The 21,918-nt window shown below is 36.8% G+C and overlaps 1 pseudogene; it reads left to right on the top strand.

Moving 5' to 3' along the window:
* Nucleotides 1-21,918, top strand: part of LOC115416286 (enhancer of polycomb homolog 1-like) — a 71,088-nt pseudogene that overhangs the window by 22,835 nt on the left and 26,335 nt on the right.

Below are 21,918 nucleotides of genomic sequence, written 5' to 3'. Positions count from 1 at the left end.
TGTAAAGGGGGAAGTATCCACAGAGACTAAGGCTGTTAGAAAAAATGGGTTCTGCAATATATCACGATATTTCATTTCACAATACTGTATCAATATTAAAAAGGACTGTATCGATATTTTTAGGTATTTATTCAAATGGAGATATGGGGGAGGTTCATTTATGTTTTTTGTTTTTCTTTGTTTATATTTTATTTATTATTATTTCACACTTTTATTAAATAATGGTTATTTGAATCATCCTAAAAGCACTTTTTTCTGTCTGAGAGGCAGATTTTCGTTCCTTTGTTTGGATTGAACTCAAATATTGTTCTGATGTTAGTTGTGAGCTCATAGAATCTGAACCTTTGAACTGGATCTGAAACTGGAATGTCTGTAAAACAGAATTTCAGTTTGAACACAGGAACATTTTGTGATATAACATTAGATCCTGTTGGGATCACATAAAAATGTGTTTAGTATTTCTGTATATTTCTGGTGTAATTCAATTCTTCCAGGAAATATTCATTTAAAAAAAAGAAACAAAAAATTGCCTTTTTAGCAGTATCATGATATATTGTGATATATGGTATCGTGATCCTAGTATTGTGATTTGTATCGTATCGCTGGATTCTTGCCGATACACAGCCCTAGTAAAGACTCACTTCTCATGTTTAATTTGTATGTCCAACTCTCAACAGAGATGAGCTTACAATCAGCTCATCTTCAGGAATTTTCCTCATTAGCTGTGACCCCAGAAGAACAGATGTTAGGTATAGTTTTCATAACTGTTTGTCAGACTTGTTGTTCTTATGTACATATTCTTTGAGCCTTTACTCAGCCACTTTGCAGTGGACTGCTCGTTCTCTGGGGACTTCACCAGACTAAAAACACTGGAAGGCTTTGTGTTGCAGAATGTTTCCTGTTGTCTACCTGAATGGATTTGTCAGTTTCTTCTCACAGCTGTGTGCTTTTGTATGGTGTTAATATTAGCTAACGTGCCCCTCAGCACACACATGTTCATTTTGATGACAATCTGTGATGTTGTAAATCAGGGCTGTCAAACTCATTTTAGTTCAGGGGCCAAATTCAGCTACATTTGATCTGCAGTGGACCGAGCCAGTAAAATAACATAATATAGAAATAATGTCAACTCCAAACTTTTCTCTATGTTTTAGAGTGGAAAAAAGTAAATTTACATTATGAAAAGGTTTACATCTACAAACTATCCTTTCAAAACGTGAATAACATGAACAAACTGAAAAAAAATAAATGTAATTTTAACAATATTCTGCCTCAGTTTATCATTTCCACATGTACATTATAACTTACAGATCACAGTGGATCTACAAACAGAATATTGAATAACAGTCAGAATATTGTTGAAATTGTACTTCTCAAGACATTTCAGGTTATTCACATTTTTTACAAAATTATACTTTGTTTTGGTGTAAATACATGAAAATATTTAAATTTACGAAGAGAAACATTTGGAGTTGTCATTATTTATGTTATTATGATCGTATTTTACTGGTCCCGCCCACTTGAGATTGAATTGGTCTGAATGTGGAACCTGAACTAAAATGACTGTTAATATCTTCAGTGTAATTTATGTATTTCACAAATTCATCCCAAGGGCTGGACCGGACCCTTTGGAGGGCTGGATGTGGCCCCTAGGCGGCATGTTTGACACCTGTGTTGTAAATCATTTGCAAATGTGTTGTGCGAGGTGGTAGAGTTTGTGAACGTTTACTCAGTTGTTGAAAGGGACAGAGGTGAGTCGGTATTCACCTGTCAATACTAGGGATGTAACCATTACCGCTATAACGATAAACCGCGGTAAAATTTACGATGGTTAGTTTTACCGTTTAAATTCTAATTATCATGATAACCATGCTTGATTACTGAACTTAGAAAACTAGAACTGAAAATAGTCAAACTCCTCAATGACCTGTCCAACTACTGTTTTTCCCACTCAAAAAAACACTCAGGAATTGATTGGAGAATTGATAAGGAATTGGACAGGTTAGCAGAATCGACAATGGCATTGATATTAATCAAATCCTATCAGTTCCCACCCCTGGTGCAGCTATGTTGCGTCCATAAGGTTCCATCTTTAATGCACATTTGTATGTTTGATGTTTACATATTAATATTTGAATATGTCTGCCACAGAAAGTATATTGTGCTTTTTTTTTTTAAATTTGTTTTTCTTTTTTCAAAATACAACTTGGTTAAATTATTTCAGTGTGTGTATTAGTACTTTTTGAACATTTTGAGCACAATTTAAACAATACCGTGATAATAGTGACAACCGTGATAATTTTGGTCACAATAACCGTGATAGGAACTTTTCACATTGTCACATCCCTAGTTAGTACACTGAAAGTGTTGTCTCTTAGGTGGTTGTTAGCCTTTAACAATGTTGCATTTAAAGAGAATTCATCTCCATAGAATGTAGGGGTGTAACGTTATGAAAATTTCATATCACGGTTACTGTGACCAAGATTATCACGGTTATTATTATCGCGATACTGTTGAAATTGTGCTCAAAATGTTCAAAAAGTACTAATACACACACTGAAGGAATTTAACCAAGTTATATTTTGAAAAAACAACAGAAAAAAACAAATAAAATAATTGGCTCAATGTCCCTTCTGTGTCAGAAACATTCAAATATGAACCCTTAGTGGTCTGAGCCTATTCTGTCTGTTTTTCAGTCCTTTGTGATTTTGCTTTTATATACTATAGAAACAAATGTTTACTATACCCATGTTTGGATCTGTTTTTTTCAGCACAACTTCATCTATATCATCTGTCTATTACTTTTTTCACTTTAACCTACTATAAAAACATAAAAGGACAAAATATATATATATATATATATATATATATATATATATATATATATATATATATATATATATATATATATATATATATATATATATATAAAAATTCGATTTGAAAAATGTATATAATTTATTGCATAATTAACACACAGATGCTTTACGAACCTTTTCACAGACTTTAAAAGTGAATATTGGTTCCAAATATTAGGTACAGAAAATTAAAATTGTAATAAATTAAAAGTATACTCAAATATTTGACATTAAAGCAGATCCTCACATGGGTTTTTTTTCCCCTAAAAGTGCGGTAATCAAACACGGTTATCATGATAATTAGAATTTAAATGGTAATACTAACCATCTGCAATTTTACTGTGGTTTATTGTTATACTGATAATGGTTCCATCCCAAATAGAATGTCTGTCAGTACTGCAGTAGGTCCAGATCCAGCGGTGATATGGGGACACATGTCCTGTTCAATAGTGTCTGTGTTTAAACTCAATAACTGATCTGTTTAATACATGTATGAACAGGGCTGAGTCAGCAGTCACATGACACACGGGACAACTGACACAAAGAACATTTTGGGGTAAAAAATATTTTAATTCCTGCTGTGTGACATAGGGACTCAAATGGAACCTCATTTTATCGACTTTATTCAAATATCCAGAACATGCCGTTCTTATAATAAATAGATCGGAAATGAAACACAGGACTGTAGATCTGATGGAAAAACTACAACAGGGACAGGTGGGAACTGGAACAGAGGGACAGGTGGGAACTGGAACAGAGGGACAGGTGGGAACTGGAACAGAGGGACAGGAGGGAACTGGGACAGAGGGACAGGAGGGAACTGGGACAGAGGGACAGGTGGGAACTGGGACAGGTGGGAACTGGGACAGAGGGACAGGAGGGAACTGGGACAGAGGGACAGGTGGGAACTGGGACAGAGGGACAGGTGGGAACTGGGACAGAGGGACAGGAGGGAACTGGGACAGAGGGACAGGTGGGAACTGGGACAGAGGGACAGGAGGGAACTGGGACAGAGGGACAGGTGGGAACTGGGACAGAGGGACAGGTGGGAACTGGGACAGAGGGACAGGAGGGAACTGGGACAGAGGGACAGGTGGGAACTGGGACAGAGGGACAGGAGGGAATGGGACAGAGGGACAGGTGGGAACTGGGACAGAGGGACAGGAGGGAACTTGGGACAGAGGGACAGGAGGGAACTGGGACAGAGGGACAGGAGGGAACTTGGGACAGAGGGACAGGAGGGAACTTGGGACAGAGGGACAGGTGGGAACTGGGACAGAGGGACAGGTTGGAACTGGAACAGGTGGGAACTGTAGTACATTTGCATATGAGTTTAGAATAAATATTATTAAAGTTAATAGTGCATTTACATATTTTAGTCCTTTTTTTTAGGTTTCATTTTATATTGATTATATCTTTTTTTTCTACAACTGAAACTGAAATGTTGTAAACAGTTTCATAAAATCGAGTTCTTAAGCTAAAAAATGAGCCTATTTGAGAAATGATAGGAGAAACTTTAATTTTTGACACTGATGTTCACTTGGGCTGGATGTGGTTCTATTGCAGGTGCATTTCTACTGGAGAAGTTTCTGGCTCTATCATTTATTGATCTAAAGTGTGTGGTTCTTCTGCAAGTGGTTTAAATATGCACACCTCCATAGTTTGGGTTGTGCTTTAAACTCCACCCATCTGTCCACACCTCCACAGTTTGGGTTGTGTTTTAAACTCCACCCGTCTGTCCACAGGAACACCATCTCCAGCGGGCCATCTCAGCGCAGCAGGTTTATGGTGAGAAGAGGGACAACATGGTCATCCCGGTCCCCGAGGCAGAGAGCAACATCACATACTACGACGCCCTCTACCCTGGGGAATTCAAGATGCCAAAGCAGCTCATTCACATACAGCGTAAGTGGCGCCTAATGACAAGTACATGATGCACAAAGCAGCACACTCAGCTCTGAGACAGGTTTGAATGGCAATTTCTGAGCCAGTTCAGTGGCACGTTGGGCTGTAGATGACTAATAAATAATAATGAGTGTTCTCTTCCACATTGGTGTGTTGTTGCATTTGGCAAGCATCTTTTTTTTTAAAATCAGATGAGTGTTTGCAGAAGCAGGAAATGAATACATGTTTAATTTGATGCTGTGATGTTTTAGGCCAGCAAGAGGATGGACAGTATCTAGTAGGCCTGTAACAGTACACAAAGTTTTCGGTTCGGTACGTTTTTGGTTTTCAAAGCCACCATTCTTTTTTTTTTTTTTTTTTTTTTCGGTATGGAGAGAAAGAAAACCCCTCAAAATGTCTTCAATGCATTTATGAATTTTTGAACATTTTTCCCAAAATTTTTGGAGACAATGGAATATAAAAAACCAGCAATAATATAATTCTGCTGCTATAAATCAAATAGAAAATAAAATATTACTAAATGTATTTTAAACATTAGTATTGCACTTTTCCCTGAAACAACAAAAATCTAATCCCACTTCTGTCAGTTCACATTCTGCAGAAAAATAATAACAAAAAAATTCCACATGAAGTGCAACATTAAGAAGAGGACAAACTCATATTCTCTTTTAACAAACTGAAGAGCAACACTGACAACAAAATTAACCAAATTATTTATTTTAGGACAGAGAACAAACTGTTTAGGCCACTGTGTGTATGTGTACAGGGTGCGATTTGTCAAAAACATGTTTTTTTTTTTGTTTTTTTTTTTTGTCAGAGCCGGGGGTGGGGGGGTGCAGTCCATAACTAACGTAACTAACCCTAGCGTGAAACAAAAGTGAAACTTTAATACTTTCAACGTCCAACTCCGGGATTCTATTCCTCTGTTATACAGCGTGTGTGTGTGAGAGAGAGCAGGTGTTTTAGATCTACCGTAGTTCCTAGGGGCCAAACAGCGTCCGTCTTATCTTCTCTTTCCTCGTTGTTGTCTTTTACCTGAACCTGAACTGATCCAAACTGGACTGTACTGATGGTGGAGGGTCTTCAGTCTCTTCCTTCCAGGTTCACATCATATATTTTTTTTTTTACTTTATATCAGCTGCTGTTTCATATTTCACATCACTGTGCGCTCCTTCTTTTTTTCCGTGTGGAACTTGCGCAGATTTAAAGTTCCACATCGAACTATGTCTTTTTGTTCCTTTTTCTTTTTCTCAACGTACTGTGCCATTTCAGTACAGCTGTGGACTGAACCGAACAGGTGTTGGGGGTGGGGTGAATCAGAGACAGCCGGTGTTGATGCAAACAAACGTGGAGGTCCTACGTACAGTTATCATTTTCAGAATACGTATTCTATTTTTACAGACACAAATTTACAAAAATAATGTTAACTGTCAAGAACAGCTGATTCAGAGCCAGTTTTATAATATGGACATCAAACCAAATGCCAGTGAGACATTCAGTGTCCTCATTGGTCCACGTCTGTCCACGGCTCATGGCTGCTGCTGTTAGCTCAGTCTACCCGTGAACCTCAGCTGTTTCCAGAGGCTACGGTGGCTCGTCAAGCACACAAAGGCGCAAGATCCCTTGGTTTGTTTGGGCTCGAGTCTGGTTCTATTCACACCAGAAGTGAACCAGTCTGTCAGTCTGTCCGTCTGTCCGTCCGTCCGTCCGTGGAGGTGCCATTAGCCTATGTAGCATTCATCCAGCTCTGCCTGTCAGCTAACCTGATTATTAGAACCAGGAGCTCTAATTAAAGTTTGTGTACATTATGAGATGTTGACAATAAAACTGTATGTGTTAGCGAGTGGCTAATATTAACTCCATCTGTTTTGTGTTATGTTGGTTATGCTTTTGAATGATAGAAAAAGTGACGTGGCAGACATTATTTTCTCTTGGTAACAGGAACTTAACGGAGTTGGTTTTGTAAAGGTTTTAGAGTTGGGAGTCCATTCATTGATAGACTCACAGCCCCAAAGGTAGCAGCAGCCAATGGGCTTAATACTATCAGACGTGTGCGTTATGAGCTTTTACTGAGTTGTCTTATGTGTCGGAGTAAATGGCTTTGTGATGTTGCTGACTTCACTAATGATATCAAAGAGAATGGGTTTGCCAGATTGCTTAGTTCAGTAGGCATGTCTGTGTCATAACTGGTTGCCACGATTGTTTCTCAGAGGGAAACAATTTGTTGGACTCAGTGCTTGGGCGCCGTTATCAGTTGAAAGCTGAAATGACAAGTGCTTTTTGCTGTCATTTTGCTCTCAGACTAATTTCAGGGTTTCCTCACAGATCCAGACAGTCTGAGATGTGTGGACAGTTTAATTGCCCATTTCCAGATGTTGGAAGTTTGTTTTTATTTTTTGTATCAAAATAGTTGTAAACAGTTGGTATTCAGTGATTTTTAACTCTTTCATGCATGAATTATGAGAGCCTTAATCAAGATTCTTTCCCTGAGTGTTTTTATTCCTCTTTAGGCATTAAAAACAATGCGATTGAAATTTTTTTAATGAACCTATTTTTCATGGAGTTGCAAAAATGGCCACTCAGCTGGACACCATGTGTTTAATTTTTGAAGCAAAAAAACATGTATTTAATGATATACTGTGTGAAACTTATGAAATAAAAACATTTTAAATGCTGCTAATCTGATGTTTTCTCACATTTGAACGTACTCTAATACTAGTCATTACTCACCCCATGAAGATAATACGCAGTATGTTAATTACAGTCTAATAACAATAACAAGCAATTGATTTACACTCAAACATGTTACTGCAGATCAGGTTTATCAAGAACAGAAAAGTTACAGTAATGGGATAATTGCAGTGATGATGCATAAGTGTCCACTGTGTTGGCTGATATGGAACTAAAACAACAAAATCCATGAATATACAAGAGAACAGCTGGAGAAGAACTGTCCACTGGAGTGACCACTGTGCACGGAAGGGTTAAAGTAGTGATGTTCGGACAAATGTCAAGTTTTAAGTTCTGTAAAAAAACAAATCTCCAAGTGAAACTTCCCATGGTGAGAGTCAGCTGATTTAAATTCACGTCTTCTTTCTGCAAACTCGGCTGCTTTGACGGCAGCTCCAGATCAAAGTGATCTGCCCTCATACAATCTGAACTCAGGTTAGGATTTTTAAAGCTGAAGCAGCAAATGTTTGGCCTGCTCGTTGTTTATCCTATAATTGAACGTACAGTAGCGCTGTGTGCACAGGAACTGTTTTCTAATATAATTTCAGTGGTAAATGGTAGTGTTTCTGCTGAGCTGCCTCAAACCACTAGATTTAAAAAAACAGAAAACAGCACAGTTTTAATGGCAGGCTGAAGAATCAGTCAGACCTAGTTGGAATGTTTCACCTAGTCTGAGATTAAACACCCTTTAGAAGAATAAAATATCACATATCAGTTAAAGCTGAAGTGGGTTAACACAGGATCATGTGGGGGGGGGCGTAGTGGTCGGACATTGTGGCTTTCCTATTCCTCTAACTCCATACTCAGCCATAGGTGATAGTATGGATCCAAGTTATTATTCCAAGAATGACCGGCTTCCACGACTCTCCTCGGAGAACCTCCGGGCGTCCAGTTCCTTCACACTGCGGGTTCGAGTTTGAGGACAGGAGGACCTCCAACGGAGGGGTTTTCCCTATCCTTCCTCCGCGTCTTTTCCACGCCAGAGCCATCGCGAACAAGACCAAGATTTTTTTACCCAACCCTAGTCATATTTGATCTGCAGTCTTTCGTAATGTGTTTTTGGACTCTGAGTCCAGGCTTTAGTCCCTTTTCTATTGCAGAGACTTTAACTTTACCAGGAAGTAGACGGAGCCGGCTGCGCTACCGAGTACTCCCACTCCTGTTTTGAAAAATTGATCTCATCCACCATTAATCGATTATGCAAAATTAAAACGAAATTGATCTAAGATTGATTAAATCAATTTTTTTACCCAGCCCTAGTCATATTTGATCTGCAGTCTTTCATTATGTGTTTTTGGACTCTGAGTCCAGGCTTTAGTCCCTTTTCGATTGCAGAGACTTTAACTTTACCAGGAACTTTGAAAAACCTTGCTGCATTTCCATGGAAATTACCTGGTTAAAAAAAAAAAAAAAAAAAAAAAAAACTTTCCCTCAGCCCCAGACTTTGCCAGAAAAATTGTTTCAGATGGGGGGTTCCAGATTTCCTGGAATTCTTGGAGGGGGGTGGAAACACAAAGCACACAGACTACTCAGGAATTCTTTTACCAGGTCAAAAAGTTCCTGGATATAAAAGTTCCTTTGTATCTGGAGGAAAAGGGGCTTTTTCACACAATACCTTGGAAAACTCAAATGGTAAAAACTGTACTTCCTGTAGTTTGATGTTGGACACAGAGGCTCAGGGTTAGGGCTGCACGATTAATCGATTTTAAATCGAAATCGGATTTTTAATTGGGACGATTTTTAAAAAAGGGAAATCGTCAAATCGATTTCATCTTTCTCGTGCCTCCGGGCCACGCACCCGCAGCCTACTGTAGGCTCCTCCTCCTGTCAATGACAGCGCTCTTTCACAGAAGTCCGTGTAATGACCACGGACGTTAAATCTGTTCGTGAACCCGCAGTAGTGATACCAATATAAACCGATGTTTCACGCACGGATCCCGCAATTGAAATATATCTGCATGGGGATCACTCATCTTACGTTGCCCAGGATCTGTACTGTTCCGTCTTCTTCCGATCTGGGTCCGGGTCGCAGGGTCATCAGCCTCAGCAGAGGAGCCCAGACAGCCCAGTGCCCACACACATCCACCAGCTAAAGGGATAGAATCCCTCCAAGTGTGTCCTGGGTCGGTCTCTTCCACGCATGGATCCCCCAATTTAAATAGAACCTCATGGGGATCAGTCATATTTAAACAGAACCTCATGGGGATCACTCATATTATGTGGTCCACACACGCACAACTGATGTCTGTCTTACAGTGGTATCACTTCTGTGGGCACAGATACCCAAAAAGGAAAAAAAAAAAAACATGTATTATTATTATTTCTCTTACTTGGTAAATTTTTCATTCAAAAATGTAAGTTCTGTAACATAAAACCAATTTCTTTTCTTCTTTTTTTTTTTTTTTTTTTTTTTTTTTTTTTTTTTGGAAAGATGCTGAACTTTATTTAAAGCTGTTGGATAAATCTGGAAACAAAAAGGCTCTAAAAACCATCAGTATTTGCTCTGTTTTGGACATTGTATTGTAGTGTATTCCCCCTGGCAATCTTGTGATGTTATTTTCTTGTTGTGTGCATTGTTTGTATACTCTACTTCATTCAATAAAGATTTAATGAAAAAAATAACTAAATAAAACTTCTGTGGGCCCATCACATGATACCATCACAGATTTGAGGTTGTCTGTTGTCTTTTGTAGTTTTACCTGAAAATTGAGTTTTTAGAGGAAAAATTTGGGATTTTATTTTTTGCCAAAATCGTGCAGCCCTACTCAGGGTAGTCCTTCCAGTTTAGTCTCATATGTTGCAGTTTAACTCTTATTCAGAGTTTACTTGGTCCTAATCTTATCACACAGTTTCTACTTTAAAAGCATCTGCTCTAGCCTGGGTTTAGTCACCCATCCTACTGATGCTAAATGATGATGCATGTGTTTACAGTGGTGTTCTTTTATTCACTGTAGTAGAGCATCGCTGTGGTCTGGATACAGAGGAAGCATAGTTCATTCTCCAAAAGAAGGAAACATACTTCTGCCTTTATGAAAGTAAACTGTCATTTAACAAATGTGTCAAAGCAGTGGTTTCGTTCCCAGTGTCTGTCACACATTCTCTGCCTAGCTGCTCTGTTCTCTTCTCTTCTGTACAGATCTGTTCTGTCTGCTTTGCTCTGTTCTCCTCTGTTCTGCTCTATTTCAGTTTTGTTCAGTTCTGTTTGATTCTGTTCTCTTCTGTTCTGTTCTGCTCGGTTCTCTTCTGTTCCACCCTGTTTCTCCTTTGTTTGTGCTTTTGTGTTCCCCTCCGTCCACATGCATCCAGGTCTAATATTTTAACCCCAGTTGAAGTGGTGTTTATGACTGTGTGTGTGTGTGTTTGAATGTGTTCAAAGTCACTTTTGTAACTCTTCTACCTCTGATGGTGTGTTGGAGTGGAACAGCTGACTGATGTGTGGATGATGTTGTAGTTGTTTTATAGCTGGACAGATGTTCCTCCATGCTGCTTTCAGATGTTTTCATCAGAGTTGGACAAACCTGATGTGTAAATGACTAACTTCTTCTAAACTGTACTGGAGTTATAAACAGGCTTGGACCACATCTGTCTATACCTGACTGATCTGAGCCAGTATTCACATTTTTGTCTTTTGTGCTTTTGGCTGTGATGCATCCACCTTTCGACTGCCATCGCTCTATTTCCCACATGTAGGTTTGGAATGGAGCTGTTTCTGTTGAGGTGCCAACTGACTGATCGGTGGACTCCGCCCTAAAACAGTCCTTATCCAATCCTACGTTAGCAACTGTTACTAGGGAGTAGGGCTGTGTATTGGCAAGAATCTGGCGATATGATACAAATCACAATACTAGGATCACGATACGATATATCACGAGATATCATTATACTGTTAAAAAGGTCATTTTTTGGTTTGTGATTATTTCCTGGACGGATTGAATTACACCAGACGTGTACAAATACTAAACACATTTTATTTGATCCCAACAGGATCTAATGCTGTATCACAAAATGTTTGTAATTCTCCTAGTTTCCAAAGGAACTCCCATCTGCCTCTCAGACAGTAAAAAGTGCTTTTAGGATGATTCAAATAACCATTATTTAATAAAACAGTGTTAAATAATAATAAATAAGATGTAAACAATAAAGAAAACCAAAAAAAACAAAAATGAACCTCCACCATATATGCATTTGAATAAATTTGAAAAAATATCAATACAATACTTTTTAATAGCGATACAGTATTGTGAAATGAAATATCGCAACATATTGCAGAACTGATATTTTCTAACAGCCCTACTAGGGAGCGGAACTTGCGACAAACAATTAGCGATGAGCATGATGTCGAAGTGGTGTTCCTATGGAAGCTGTGATTCCAACAGCAGATATCCTGAACGTTTGGAAGGAGGTGTTCTCTTCCATCTGTTCCCAAAGAAGACAACTCAACTACACACGTCTTCTGTGGATTCAACACTGGCAGACCTCACTGTCAACATCTACCAACCATGTTACAGATAACATTGTTCGTAGTAGCTAGTAGAGCTGTAAGAAAATATCGGTTCTGCAGTATATCACAATGTTTCATTTCACAATACTGTATTGACATTAAAAATTACTGTATCAATATTATTAGGTATTTATTCAAAAGCGGATATAGTGGAGGTTCATTTTAGTTTTTCTTTTTTGTTTATATTTTATTTATTCTTATTTCACACTCTTATTCAATAATGTTCGTTCCTTTGTTGGGATTGAACTCAAATCCTGTTCTGATGTTAGTTGTGAACTAATAGAATCTGAACATTTGAACAGGATCTGAAACTGGAATGTCTGGAAAACAGAATTTCAGTTTGAACAGAGTTTGAACATTTTGTGATAGAACATTAGATCCTGTTGGGATCAAATAAAAATATGTTTAGTATTTATGCAGATTTTTGATGTAATTCAATTCTTCAAGAAAATAATCATTTCAAAAAAGAAACAAACAAGAAATTGCTTTTTTGACAGTATCATGATGTATTGTGATTTGTATCGTATCGCCAAATTCTTGCCAATATACAGCCCTAGTAGCTAACATTTATTTTATATATATATATATATATGTGTATGTATATATATATATATATATATATATATATATATATATATATATGTATGTATGTATGTATGTGTGTATGTGTGTATGTGTGTATATATATGTATGTATGTGTATATATATGTATGTATGTGTATATATATGTATGTATGTGTATATATATGTATGTATGTATATATATGTATGTATGTGTATATATATGTATGTATGTGTATATATATGTATGTATGTGTATATATATGTATGTATGTGTATATATGTATGTATGTATATATGTATGTATATATATATGTATGTATATATATGTGTATGTATATGTATGTGTATGTATATGTATGTGTATGTATATGTATGTATATGTATATATGTGTATATGTATGTATGTATATATGTATATATGTATATATGTATATATATATATATATATATATATATATATATATATGTATATGTGTATATATGTGTATATATGTATGTATATATATGTATATATATATATATGGATATAGATATAGAGATATATTTGTTGTCATTTATTCTCTAATGAGACTGATCTCATGAAATCACATTGTATGCAGCACCAGATCTTATGGCATTTGGGGTGATGTACGTACGCATTTTCGACCTTCCGCGTGTTATTAAGGGTAACTGTCCAAAATAATGTGACAGTACTTGAATGGTTGAAATTCTCACATGGAACCAAATGGCAGGCAGATAGACAGCTCTGTGTGTTATCCTTTAGTTTGACCTTTATCTGAGTTTGGATGTATTTTGTAGCATCTTCTGCAGTAACTGAAGGTTACATAGGATCATAAAAGAAGAATTATCCTGTAGTATTTCAGAGGTGTTGGGTGAAATGTGTCGAACACCAGCTGTATAGTACCGTTTGTAAAAGCAGCGTATGGACTGTCACTGTGGCCCTGGTACAGTTGGAGCCACAGCTGCTGAAGTTGGATTCACCTGATCAGTTGAGTGTTAACTAAATGCGAGGGGTAATTATTCTTCATTTTATGGTTTAATCTTGAACTCTGCCACTAGATTAGGTTCATGAATCCAAATATGCGCTCCTTAATTTCGGCATCGATTGCGTTGTCTGCAGCGTTTGTCGGACTCTGCGCTAACCTCCTGGTTTTCTCTGCAGCTTTCAGCTTGGACACGGAGCAGCCCGACTACGACCTGGACTCGGACGACGAGGCGTTCGTCATCAAGCTGAAAAAGAAAATGGAGATCAGCCTCTTGCAGTTTGAGGAGATGATCGACCGGCTGGAGAAAGGCAGCGGACAGCAGGTGTGTATCCACCTGCAAAGGAAAATGCACTTTAACCCTTTCATCCATGAATTATGAGAACCTTAGTCAAGTTTTTTCCTGAGTGGTTTTATTCCTCTTTAGGCATAAAAAAAAACAATGTGATTGACTTTTTTTAAATGAACCTATTTTTCATGTAGTCACAAAAAATGTCCACTCATCTTGACACCATGTGTTTAATTTCTGAAGCAAAGAAATGTGAATTTAAAACGCAATATCAGAAAGTGATATACTGTGTGAAAACTATAAAATAAAAACGTTTTTGATGCAGCTAATCTGTTTTCTCACATTTTAACATACTCTAATACTAGTCATTACTCACTTCATGGAGATATTGTGCAAAAAAGCCTTTTTGCTTGAGAAAACTGTTAATTACAGTCTAATAACAATCAGCAATTGATTTACACACAAACATGTTACTGCAGATCAGGTTTATCAAGAACAGCAAAGTTACAGTAATGGGATGAATTGCAGTGTATGGGATGGTGCGTAAGTGTCCACTGTGTTGGGTAATATGCAAGTAAAACAACAGAACTCATAAATAAACAGCAGTATAGCTGTAGTATAGCTGTCCACTGTACTGACCACTGTGCATGAAAGGGTTAAGAATAGGATCAATGCCTTTATAGATTCAGACTCTGCGGCTCCGGTGCAGTATTTCACGCACCTGAACTAGGGATGGAACCATATGAACATTTCATATCACGGTTACTGTGACCAAAATGATCACTGTTATCATTATTATCACGGTATTGTTGAAATTGTGCTCAAAATGTTCAAAAAGCACTGATACACACACTGAAATAATTTAACCAAGTTGTATTTGAAAAAACAAACCAAATAAAATAATAGTCACAATGTCCCTTCTGTTGCAGAAACATTCCAATATTAACCCTTAGTGGTCTGAGCCTATTTTGTCCGTTTTTCAGTCCTTTTGATTTTGCCTTTATATACTATATAAACAAATGTTTACTATACACATGTTTGGGATCTGTTTTTTCAGCACAACTTCATTTATATCATCTATTATTTTTTTTTCACTTTAACCTACTATATCAATACCCAAGGACAAAAAACCAAAAAAAAAAATAAAATTCAATTTGAAAAATGTTACAATTTATTGCATAAATAACACACAGATGCTTAACAAACCTTTTCACAGACTTTAAAAGTGAATATTGGTTCCAAATATTAGGGATAGAAAATTAAAATTGTAATAAATTAAAACTATACTCAAATATTTGACATAAAAGCAGATCTTTACATAGGTGTTTTATCTGGAGAAGTGCGTTAATCAAACATGGTTATCATGATAATTAGAATTTAAATGGTAATACTAACCGTCGGCAATTTTACTGCGGTTTATCATTATACCGGTAATGGTTATAATCTTAACCTGAACTGACCATTAATGAGCTGGTAAACATAATTATTTTATAATGGTGTTATAGCATTATATAATGTATATAATGGGTATTATATTATATGATTATGAATAATGAACTAGGATATACAAGGTGTGGACAAATCTTAATTTTTTTTATACGTGTAATATTTGGCAGTTATTTTGTGACGCTGACATGGGACTCTGTCCAGTGGAAAAAGATGGGGTAAGGGGGTGGGAGGATGTAAGTTACACTTTATCCTGCTCCTTTTCGAACGTTTTTTTTTTTTCTTTCTTAGTAGGGATATACCCATTACCAGTATAATGATAAATAGCGGTAAAATTGCAGATGTTAGTATTACCATTTAAATTCTAATTCTCATGATAACCGTGTTTGATTACCGCACTTTTAGGGGAAAAAACCCTATGTAAAGGTCTGCTTTTATGTCAAATATTTGAGTATAGTTTGAATTTATTACAATTTTAATTTTCTGTACCTAATATTTGGAACCAATATTCCCTTTTAAAGTCTGTGAAAAGGTTCGTTAAGCATCTGTGTGTTAATTATGCAATAAATTATATAAATTTTTTAAATCGGATTTTATATATTTTTGTGTGTTTTCTGTCCTTTTATGTTTTTATAGTAGGTTAAAGTGAAAAAAATAATAGACCGATGATATAGATGAAGTTGTGCTGAAAAAACAGATCCCAAACATGGGTATAGTAAACATTTGTTTCTATAGTATATAAAGGCAAAATCAAAAGGACTGAAAAACAGACAAAATAGGCTCAGACCACTAAGGGTTAATATTGGAATGTTTCTGACACAGAAGGGACATTGTGCCAGTTATTTTATTTGTTTGTTTGTTTGTTTGTTTGTTTTTTCAAATACAACTTGGTTAAATTATTTCAGTGTGTGTATTAGTACTTTTTGAACATTTTGAGCACAATTTCAATAATACCATGATAATAATGATAACTGTGATAATTTTGGTCACAGTAACCGTGATGTGAAATTTTCATATTGTTACATCTCTAGTTCTTAGTTTTTGGTTTTAAATTTGAAACGAATAAACCAACAAAAACCAGTATTTTGTTAAAACGCTGGCGCTTTTGTCGCCCACACAGATTTGACGGTGTGTTTCAGGCTCTAAGTGCATCTGTTTTGTAACTGGTGTGTTGTGTACATCTCAGCTGGTGAGCCTTCCCGAGGCCAAACTGCTGCTCAAAGAAGACGACGAGCTCATCAAGGAGGTGTTCGACTACTGGAGCCGCAAGAGGAAAAACAGCAAAGCCAACTCACTCATCCCCAACGTCAAGCAGGAGAAACGGGACGGCTCCAGCACCAGTGACCCCTACGTGGCCTTTCGACGGCGCACAGAGAAGATGCAGACCAGGAAGGTCAGTGGTCAGCAGGACGGACTGTGTGTGGCTGTGGTCAGTAGGGCTGTGTATCGGCAAGAATCTGGAGATACGATACAAATCACAATATGATATATCATGATACTGTTAAAAAGGCAATTTTTTTTATTGCTTTTGTTTCTTTTTTAAAACTGATTATTTCCTTGAAGAACTGAATTGCAGCAGAAATCTGCACAAGTACTAAACACATTTTTATTTGATCCCAACAGGATCTAAAGTTATATCACCAAATGTTCAAACTGTGTTCAAACTGAAATTCTGTTTTACAGACATTCCAGTTTCAGATCCTGTTCAAACATTCAGATTCTATTAGTTCACAACTAACATCAGAACAGGATTTGAGTTCAATCCCAACAAAAGAACGAACATCTGCCTCTCAGACAGAAAAAAGTGCTTTTAGGATGATTCAAATAACCATTATTTAATAAAACAGTGTTAAATGATAAGTAAGATATAAACAATAAAGAAAAATAAAAATGAACCTCCACCATATCTGCATTTGAATAAAGACCTAAAAAAATCGATACAGTACTTTTTAATATCGATACAGTATTGTTAGATTAAATATCGTGATATATTGCAGAACCAATATTTTCTTACACCCCTAGTGGTCAGCACGAACAGGTTTCTGACGGAGCTTGAACAAACTCAGGTTCATGTGTTGAGGTCATATCGAAACTCCACTGAGGCTCGTCTGTTACAGTTGAAGTCATGAAGGAAAAATTATCTGTGCATATCAGTTGTAATGGCGTCAAAGGTGCAGCTTTAATACAATAGTATTAATCCAGGGCTCTCAAACTCCTGTTCTTTCAGGTTCTACATTCAGTCTGATTTGATCTGCAGTGGGCCGAACCAGTAAAATAATAACAGAATAACTTATAAATAATGACAACTGCAAATTTTTGTCTTTGTTTTAGTGCAAAAAAAACCCCATTAAATGACGAAAATACTTACTTTTATAAGCTATCCCAAAAAAAATGTAAATAATCTGAAAACTGAAATTTCTTCAGAAAAATCTGTGCAATTTTAACAATATTATGGATCAACTTCTCATTAGTCCATGTGCATTCTGGATCAGATCTACAAAGACACTAAACACTGAGGAACAGGAAGAAAAGAGTTCAGACTGGACTGAATTTAATACAGACATTTCAGGTTGGACACATTTGTTCAGGTTATTCACATTTTATTGGTACAGGAGAGTTTGGAAATGGAAATATTTTCATAATTTAATGTGATTTTTTTGCACTAAAACAGAATGAGTTAGTGAGCCCTGGTCTCCATCAGTGTCAGTCCATGTATGTGTGGACGGTGCTCAGTAGGACTGTCCTTATGGTGGATTGAATGAAGGGACAGTTCCTCAGACCGTTCTTTCCTTTGCACTTCTTCCTCATTTATCTCATGCTCTGATACAGAATACCTCTGACATGACTAAAAGTTTAGACATGTAAAATATGACAACAGTTAGAAATTGTTAAAAATAATTAATTGTGCGATAGTGACATGAAGACAAAGCCATCCAGCTGTGTATTTGAGTGGCTGATGGTGTCCCCTGGATCCAGTGAAGGCTGGAAATACATGACACTGTGTAACCCCATGTGATGGATGACCCTGCCACCAAGTGGACACTGGAAGAATATACCAGTAATGCCAAGGTTATCATCTGAGTAGGGATGGAACCATTACCGGTATAATAATGATAAACCGCTGTAAAATTCCTGACAGTATTACCGTTGAAATTGTAATTATCATGATAACCGTGTTTGATTACCACACTTTGAAAACTAACGGTACTGCACATTTACTGGAAAATCATCTCTCTCTCTCTCTCTCTCTCTCTCTCTCTCTCTCTCTCTCTCTCTCTCTCTCTCTCTCTCTCTCTCTCTCTCTCTCTCTCTCTCTCTCTCTCTCTCTCTCTCTCTCTCTCTCTCTCTCTCTCTGGAACAAAATAAAAACTAATGATTAATGGATTTTTTTGCTTTAAAATACAAGAATTAAAATTGAATTTCAAGGCATTTTTATTTTTCTGTCAAAATATATAAACCAAATTCCACCCCCACCCCCCCATCTTTCTCTCAGTTGCTCTCTCTCTGAAAAAGAAACTAAAACTCAAATTTGGTATGTAAAATGGTCAAACAGTTTCCATACGGTTCCATCTTTAATACACATTTGTGTGTTTGATGTTTACATGTTAATATTTGAATGTTTCTGCAACAGAACGTACATTGTGCCTGTAATTTTTTTTGTTTGTTTTTTTGTTTAGTTTTTTTTTTTTTTTTTTTTCAAAATACAACTTGGTTACATTATTTCAGTGTGTGTATAAGTATAAATACTATGATAATAATGATAACTGTGATAATTTTGGTCACAATAACTGTGATGTGAAATTTCCATATGGTTCCACCCTAGATCTGAGTATCCTCTGTGATTCTATGCGGGTGCAGTTTTTGTAATAGTGCATGTGCATCCAAACCTGACACATGTTGATTTGAACAGATTTTATCAACATAAATTCATGTGTATTGGATGTAGACATAGCTCATGTAACTGTAGAGATTAGTTTTAGAATTCCTGATCATTATATATTCAGTCACAAGCAGCTCTGGTTCAGTGACTGGATGGATATCTATATCTATATATATCTATCTATCTCTCTCTCTCTATATATATATATATATATCTATATATATATATATATATATATATAATTTTTTTTTTTTTTTTTTTTTGTTAACATTGTTTTTATTGAACATTTTCAAAATTATACAGTCCAGTGTAGTTCATGCAGGTGTTATGAAATGTGTAGCAGATATGTCCACAGTGATGATCTCAAAAGTCTGTAGTAAGTCTATTTCAGGTAGTTGCGGTCTGAGTTCCCAGATATTCCAACACTTTTCCAAACTGTGTTGTAAAGATGTCCTTCTGATCATTAATATAAAATCTTAAGTCTTTCCAGAGAAATACAGTCTGATATCAAAGACTTCCACAGATGTACTGAAGGAGGTTCTTCTCTAACTCGTTTGGTCAGAACAGCCTTTTGGCCCAACATAAACAAAAACTGAACAGTATACTTATATGTTCTCAGTGATTCTGGGTTACATCCCAATAGACACAATAATGGATTAGACTGTAACTGGCGCTTAATGACCACACTAAACTCAACACATATGGTTTACCAAAACTGTTGAATCTTTTCACATTCCCAGAGGCAGTGAAGTCTTGTCCCTAAAATAGTTTTTGGATGGATATTTGAAAGTTTGACTCTGACGTTTTCTTTTTTCTGAAATTAGAATCGTAAGAATGACGAGGCGTCCTACGAGAAGATGCTGAAGCTGCGCAGGGATCTGAGCCGAGCCGTCACCATCCTGGAAATGGTCAAGAGGAGGGAGAAGAGCAAGAGAGAGCTGCTGCATCTGACACTGGAGATCTTTGAGAAGAGGTGAGTGAGACACACACACACACGGCCCATCCGGACGCTGGTGCTGCTTTTCTGTTCGGTGTGAAGACGGAGGCGTGTCTGTAATGGTGCTCTCCCTCTGTTCTCCTCAGAAATGCCATGTCAGACTTTGGCGGTGAGGTGATGGCAGAGGTCCTGGCTGAACGGGCCCTGGTGAGGCCCCAGATCATTCCCCTGGTCCCCCTCACGAACCAGTACCGACACCAGGACCACATGGACGTCAAGGACTACAAGTCCAAGGTAAAGCCTGTTGGGGTCATCTGGATCACTGCTCTACAATCTGAGATTTTACTCTGAGCTGGTTTTCTTTGTCCTAATGTAAATCGAAAAGTGCCACATTATTGACTAAATGATGGCATTCACCCTCGATAAACGTATATGAGCACTAATAAGATCTTTAAAATCCGCCAAGAAACTGAAAATACTTTTTGAAATGGTAATTTTGGGAATATTTTACATGCATTTAAGATGAAAGTTTGTTCAAGGACATCTGTGTCTTAGAGCTTTCAAAAGACCACCTTTAACACAGTCCCTTTTAAGCAGTGAATGCACTGAACCCTTTGATGCATGAATTATGAGAACCTTATTCAAGATTTTTTTTTTTTCCTAAGTGTTTTTATTCCTCTTTAGGCTTGAAAAAAACACAATGTGATTGAATTGTTTTTTTAACGAACCTATTTTTTTTATGGAGTTACAAAAATGTCCACTCAGCTGGACATCATTTGTTTAATTTTTGAAGCAAAGAAACATGTATTTAAACCCATCATTAGAAAGTGATAGTAGAACTATGAAATAAAGACATGTTTAATGCTGCTAATCTGATGTTTTCTCACATTTTCTCACACTCTAATACTAGTTATTATTCACTTCATGGAGATAATTTAAAAAAAACGCTTTTTGTTTAAGAAAACTGTTAATTACAGTCTAATTACAATTACGCTCAAACATATTACTGCAGATCAGATTTATGAAGAACAGCAAAGTTACAGTAATGGTATGAATGTCAGTGAATGGGATGATGCATAAGTGTCCAATGTGGCTGATATGGAACAGAAACAACAAAACCCAGGAATATACAAGTAGAATAACTGTCTACTGTAGAGACCACTGTGCATGAAAGGGTTAATTAGGCCTCACTGGTTTGAAATCTGTCTTTCAAGTATAAATGCCAACATGGCAAATAGACTTGAGTCCTTTTTTTGCAGCCTTTTTAAAGTTTGAAATACACTGAACAAAAACATAAACGCACCACTTTTGTTTTTGCTCCCATTTTTCATGAGCTGAACTCAAAGATCTAAAACTTTTTCTATGTACACAAAAGGCCTCTTTCTCTCAAATATTGTTCATAAATTTGTCTAAATCTGTGTTAGTGAGCACTTCTCCTTTGTCCTTTGCTGAGATAATCCATCCACCTCACAGGTGTGGCAGATCCAGATGCTGATTAGACAGCAGGATTATTGCACTGGTGTGACTTAGGCTGGCCACAATAAAAGGCCACTCTAAAATGTGCACTTTTACTGTATTGGGTGGTCCAGGGGGGTCAGAAAACCAGTCAGTATTTGGTGTGACCACCATTTTCCTCACACAGTCTTCTTCATGAATTCTCTGAAACAGCTTTGGAGATGGCTTATGGTAGAGAAATGAACATTCAATTCACAGGCAAAAGCTCTGGTGGAGATTCCTGAAGTCACATGACCAGTGCATATTCCCTCAAAACTTGTGACATCTGTGGTATTGTGCTGTGTGATAAAACTGCACATTTTGGAGTGGC

Source organism: Sphaeramia orbicularis, unplaced genomic scaffold (genome assembly GCF_902148855.1).
Source record: "Sphaeramia orbicularis unplaced genomic scaffold, fSphaOr1.1, whole genome shotgun sequence".
NCBI lineage: Eukaryota > Metazoa > Chordata > Actinopteri > Kurtiformes > Apogonidae > Sphaeramia > Sphaeramia orbicularis.
The sequence above is the reverse complement of the archived record's forward strand: the minus strand, read 5'-3'. Positions and strand labels throughout refer to the sequence as shown.